The sequence below is a fragment of the Corvus kubaryi genome, unplaced genomic scaffold, assembly GCF_017639235.1.
Source record: "Corvus kubaryi isolate FWS band 111438036 unplaced genomic scaffold, C.kubaryi_AGA036_p1.0 37232, whole genome shotgun sequence".
Taxonomy (NCBI): Eukaryota; Metazoa; Chordata; class Aves; order Passeriformes; family Corvidae; genus Corvus; species Corvus kubaryi.
The window spans coordinates 3,881,171-3,886,789 of record NW_024581066.1 but is presented as its reverse complement, the minus strand read 5'-3'; the positions used below and the strand labels follow the sequence as shown (position 1 = coordinate 3,886,789).

General features: G+C 44.8%; 1 protein-coding gene across 1 annotated transcript in view; it reads left to right on the top strand.

The window, feature by feature from the left end:
* The first annotated feature begins 5,288 nt into the window (after positions 1-5,288).
* Positions 5,289-5,619, top strand: part of AKT3 (AKT serine/threonine kinase 3) — a 154,373-nt gene continuing 154,042 nt past the window's right edge. Inside the window, exon 1 of the mRNA XM_042023010.1 lies at positions 5,289-5,377. The gene's annotated coding sequence lies outside the window, so the exon portion shown is untranslated. The remainder of the gene's footprint in view (positions 5,378-5,619) is intronic.

Sequence of the window (5,619 nt, the reverse complement as noted above, 5' to 3'; positions counted from 1 at the left end):
CATTAAGCTTTGTGCTCCTTGATTTTGCTCATGCATTACAGACTTGATCCTCCTAACTAGCTTCAACTGACATTTTCTCATTGACTTCAATTAAGTGAGACCAGGACTCAGATAAGGTTCTGTATCAGGAATCACTGTATGGTTGTAATTGCAGAATTTTATTCAAAGACATATTTTATCTGTGTCGATGAAATTAAAACAGGATAGGAAAGAGGGGAAAAAAAAGCTCAGGCGGAAGGGTTGGCATTTTAATTTTTCGGGTTGCTTCTGTAGTAGATTGACCTCCCTCAGATAAATCTGTGCACCATGGAAACTATTTTCTCACTGAGGAAAAATTTCCAAGTTCAGCTGAAGGCCTATACATCAAGTTAAGCATATAGCTAAATTGTGCAACTGTGTAATCCTACTGCCCTCTTCCCATCCTTCTTTCCCGTTATTTGTCATCCTTACCGTCATATCTGGTTTCAAAGCAGGTTAAGGTCACTGGGGTAGGGCATGTGCCTTTCACAGTGTTTGTAGACCTCCAGTGTGTGGGAGTATGGGAAAGAAGGGGAAGGAAAACATCTTTTAAAATCTTCAGAGGATAAATAATAAGGCAATAATAACATGCTGTAAAATAAATACAATCAACTGATATTTACAGTCTTTTATCCAAAGTCTCTATGGTGTTCAGCATAATTATGGTACTGCTCAGCCAAATATAGGTGGACAGAATGACTTTCTATTGCTATCTTGCTTTACTGTGTTCTCACGGATAGCCTACAACCTGCAGGTCTAAATTTATAATAATAGTATGAGTGTATATATATATCTATATGAGTTCATAAGGGCTTAAATTTTGTAAGCACTGATGAACTGTGACCATCTGAGCAAAGGAGAACTTTCTGTATCCAGACAATTTTGTGTAGGAGCCAGACAGCAACAAAAGCCACCCCAGCCAGCCACCGAGGGTGGTGCTGAAGCAGTTTCATGGAACTGGTGACACGTGTAGCAAAACAGCCTGCAGAGGCAAAATCCAGAGTCCAGGCTGAGGGTTCTTTTCTCAACTGTTTTTATATTAAAAATAAATAAATTACTCTCTAATTTTTTAACTCAAACATCACAGATATTTGGGGACATGTAGTGGAATATTGCCCTCTGAGGCAACCACAGAGACAGAAATACAAAAAAGAAATAAATTAATTAAAAATAGAAAAATACAAGAGACTACAGACAAAGAAGCAAGAGATTAAAGCAATAAATATACTCAGAAGTGAATGCAACAGAAAGGGAAAAGATATGCACTGTAAAATCCAACTGACCACAAGTTCTGTTTCCTCCTAATATCCAGCGGATTGCAACATCCCCTGCCCACATTTTTCCTATGTGTCTTATCTGAATTCTACAGCTTTACCATGAGCTCTTTCTTGTTCTGAGAAATCCAATTGTCACAAGATGACTACAATGCAGATGGCAGTGGTTAAAGTCCTGAAGTGGCTGTGTGCACTCAACAGCACAGAGAAGCCAGAGTCAGAGCTCAACACAAGCTGAACAGGTTCACCCCTTGTAGTAGCTGAACTTCAACTCACTAACAGAGGTGTTTCAGGTTTTTAAGAGCTATACATATACGTGAAATATAAGCCACAACTCTTGCAGGCAACACCTTAACTTCACTACAAAAAAAAGGCACGACATACATTTTAAGCATCGTTTTATGTGGAGCAAATTTCGTTGCTCTCCTGTCGGTTAGTTTCCACTGATATTTGTGTGTGTTTTCAAACAAAAACAAGGCAGACGGTAATAGGGTGTTTAATACCAGAGAGTGTCATCTGACCCATTGTCCTTTTTTTATCATTCTTCTTTTTGTTTTTAATGAAATTGCTGCACTTCAAGTTGTTTGGTTTGTCTTGATTTGGTTTATTGTTTTGTTTTGTCTTTCTTTATGCAGTCTTACATGAAGCAAGCTTATTAGCTGACATGAGAAACAAGGAACGAAATTAAGCTGAAGGCGATGTAACCCGTAGAGGCAGAGTGAACTGATTCTGCAGGCAGAATCTTCTATTTAACTATTTGTTTTCAGGACGTAAATCTCTGTAATCTTAGATCCTATCACTCTGGTAGTGATAATACTTAACATGAATATGTTAAGTGAAACAACACCCTTTTTTTGCCTTGGAATGGACAGGTTTATACTGAGATTATCTGCAGGTTTTCCCTTTGGTTTCTGTTGAAATGATGATTACAGGTGATCATACAAAAGTTTATCAACCTTCTCGATGGTGCCAGATAGATGACAATGAATGGGTTTTATTTGTTTGGTTTCATGACTGCAATTGGAACATGTAACATCAGAGGTTCCTATTTTTTCCTGAAATTACATGCAGCCCTATTCTCCTTCTCATGTGAACTGCAATACTTCCTTCATTAGCATATGCTGTTATTATGTTCATTAAATTCATGTCACATTGTAATTAATCTGAAAATTATGTCATTTCTGCAGAACTTACAACCTCATTATGTTCACAGTATGTACATCACAGCCATTTTATTTCTGAAAGAGGTATACCTCTGTTTGGTTATTAATCAAGGGGTCATTTCTGCCCAATTTACAGTGATTAACTCTTTACAAGAAATCATTTTGAAGCCTTGAAGTACGGTACTATGGAACAAAATTATTATCTGTTCTAGAGAGAGAAAAAAATCATTGCATAGCAGCACTTATTTATATAGTACTTCTAGTAGTCCATACAAAAAGTATCATTTAGATTCAGCACACCGAGGTCAATATATAAAGCTGAGCAGGATCAAAAACTTAGGAGTAGCTAGAAACCATGGATTTCCAAACAGAGCACTGATATTTGATTTATAAGGAGTAAGATGATAGTGAATCTAATTTCAAAGTCATGCTGAATTTAAAAAATTATTTACCCATGAATGATTGTCTCTTTACACAGATAGAATAAAATTATACTAATCAGGTGTTGCTGAAAAATACATGTTTAAACTCCAGATCAAAATGACATTTCAGCCCACAGTTTCATTTTCAGCAACTTGTATAAAAATAAAAGTATAGAAGACTATCTCTCCTTGTAAGTAAATGTTATCTAATCTTTTTTTCTTAGCATGGTGCAAGGGTTTTTTTCGTTTAAAAAGTGTATAAATGTGCTTTTAGGTTTGATTTTTCCAAGGTGATTTACACCAAGTATCTATTTATAAACGTAAGCAAACTTTCTGTCCTCATACAGGAAGTATTTCATAGCTGGCTTTTTAAGATTTGAAGATATCAATTAGGGTGACCAACCACACAAATATACTTTATTAATAAGAAATTTGCAACTGTGAGTGGCAGGGATTAACATATAGCAGGAATGACCTGAGTGATATCAAATACCAGGACTTTCTGTGGGCCCGGATTTCACACTCAGCATTTGGCACCTGAACAGTTGATTGGCAGTCTATCAGCTACTGCCCATGCAGATTTCATGCTGCCTTAGGTTCTGAGCCCTTCAGAGGAATTGCAGCAAACACAAGGCACACTCCAAGAACTACACCTTCAGTTTTTCAGGAGCAGCACAGTGGCAATGATCAAAGGAGACATTAGTGAATAAACATATTTTAATAATTGATACTATGGTTCTCTGTGAATATTGATGGCTAATAAGATGCTCACTTTACTAAAGTGTTTCTGAGAAAGAGGAAGACCGAACGGTAAATTCTGGGAAAGGAAGTAATGCTTGGCAAGGTCCTTTTTAACTTCTTTTTCAAAAAGATGCATTGATCAAATACAGTATAAATTTTGTTTTTCTTCGGTTAGGGGAACGGTGAGCTTAGGCTGTAGCCTGCTAGTGAGAACAGTGCAGCAAACAAACTTCATAGTTCTAAGAGGAAACTCAGCATATTTATGAATGGGATTATTGGTGTGGTTGCTTGCCGCAGCAGGGAAAGGATTCAGTGCCCCCGGAGGCAAATTTCCAGTCCTGTGCCAACTCATATGATTATTTAGATTCTCAAAAAATCTCTCTGAAGCCCTGTAGTGGCACACAGACTAGGAAGTCTGATGTTTCAAAGAGTTGTAGAAGGTGGGATACAAAGAGGAAAGCTTAGAAAATAAAGGTGAAGTTAATGCTAGAGAAACATTTTTTTTGTAATGTAATTTTAATGAATGTGTGTTTTTAGAAAAAAATTCTGCACTGATGAATCAGAGCAAATAACATTTCAAGCAATCCAAAACATCTATTTCTCCTTTGCAATAACAGGTTCTGACATGTCAGTGTGAACTGCGTGTATAATAGATGCATTTATAGAGAAAATTAATTTGTGCGTATTATTGAAACCATAAACGATAGAAGACATCTTTATGTGCACTGAACTCCTGTAAGGAGCCACATACACACAGCCACTTAGCCGTGAACAAAGCGTCGAAAGCACCGTACCTATGAACCTCAGGCACTGCTTGGGGTTGCAGGAGCAGGCTCGGCGGTGGCTGCGGCAGGGCGCAGCAGGCCAGGCATCCCCGGCCTGCGCAGCGCCAGAGGCAGCACTGCCGAGCCGGGGGACCGCCGTGCTCAGCACCCTGCAGTGCTCCGCTCCGACAATGCTTGTGGCAACGGGAAGAGGCAGACGCTCGGGAGCGCCGGTGTACGCTTTCTCTAGGTGTTTACCCGTTGGGGTAAGGCGAAGCCTGCAGACAATTAGCAGTACTAAGGCTGGCGCATCCACTAAACACTTCAGCGAGGGATGAATTACTGCTTCCTGCGGCGTAACTGGTAGTTCTGTTCCTGGAGGAGTTTGCAGAGACAAGTGGACCACTCCGGGTACCAGGGCGAGCTGGGGGCGGGGGGCTGCGTAACTGCAGAGTGCGAGAACAAAGGGGACAAACCCCGGGACACGCACGCGGGGCTGGCGAGGGGCCGCGATGCCGAAAGGAGAGACCCAGGCGCGGTGCGGCGCAGCGCCGGCGAACGCCGCTGCCTGCCTGCATCCATCCATCCATCCTCCCGCTCCCACCCGCGGCCCCGCGGCGGGACGGGACACGCCGCTCTGCTCGGCTCCCGCCCCTGCCTGCCAGCCGGGCGGGCGGACGGACGGGCTGCCTCGCCTCGCCTCCCCCGTCCTCCCTCCTCCCTCCGCCGCTCCCTCCTCCTCCTCCCTCCCTGCCGCCCGCCCCCCCCACCCTCACCTCAGCCGCCCCCCTCTGTCTGGCTCCCCCCGCGCTGTCTGGCGGCCCCCCCGTCCCCGCCGCGCTTCTCGCGAGAGCCGGGGATGCCGCCGCCGCCGCCGCCGCGGAGGGGGAGACACTCGGGGGGAGCCGGTGACGTCGGGAGTTTTCCTGAAAGTCAATAACGAGCCCGGCGGAGGCGGCGGGAGGAGCCGAGAGCGGGGCCCGGGCGGCTCCGGGGTGAGTGCGCCGGGGGGGAGCCGCCGCCGCCGCCGCCCTCCTGACCCCGCGCATCGATGCTGCGGCCGCGCTGCCCGCCCGGGCGCCTCCCTGCGTAGCGGGGCGCGCAGCTCCATGTAGCCGCCGCCGCCAGCGCCCTGGGGCCGGAGCCGCCTCCTCCCGCCCCCGCGGAGACACCGGCCGCCAGGGACCGCCGAGCCCGGCGGGGGGACAGGGGAGGAGGCAGCGGCGCCCTCCCTCCC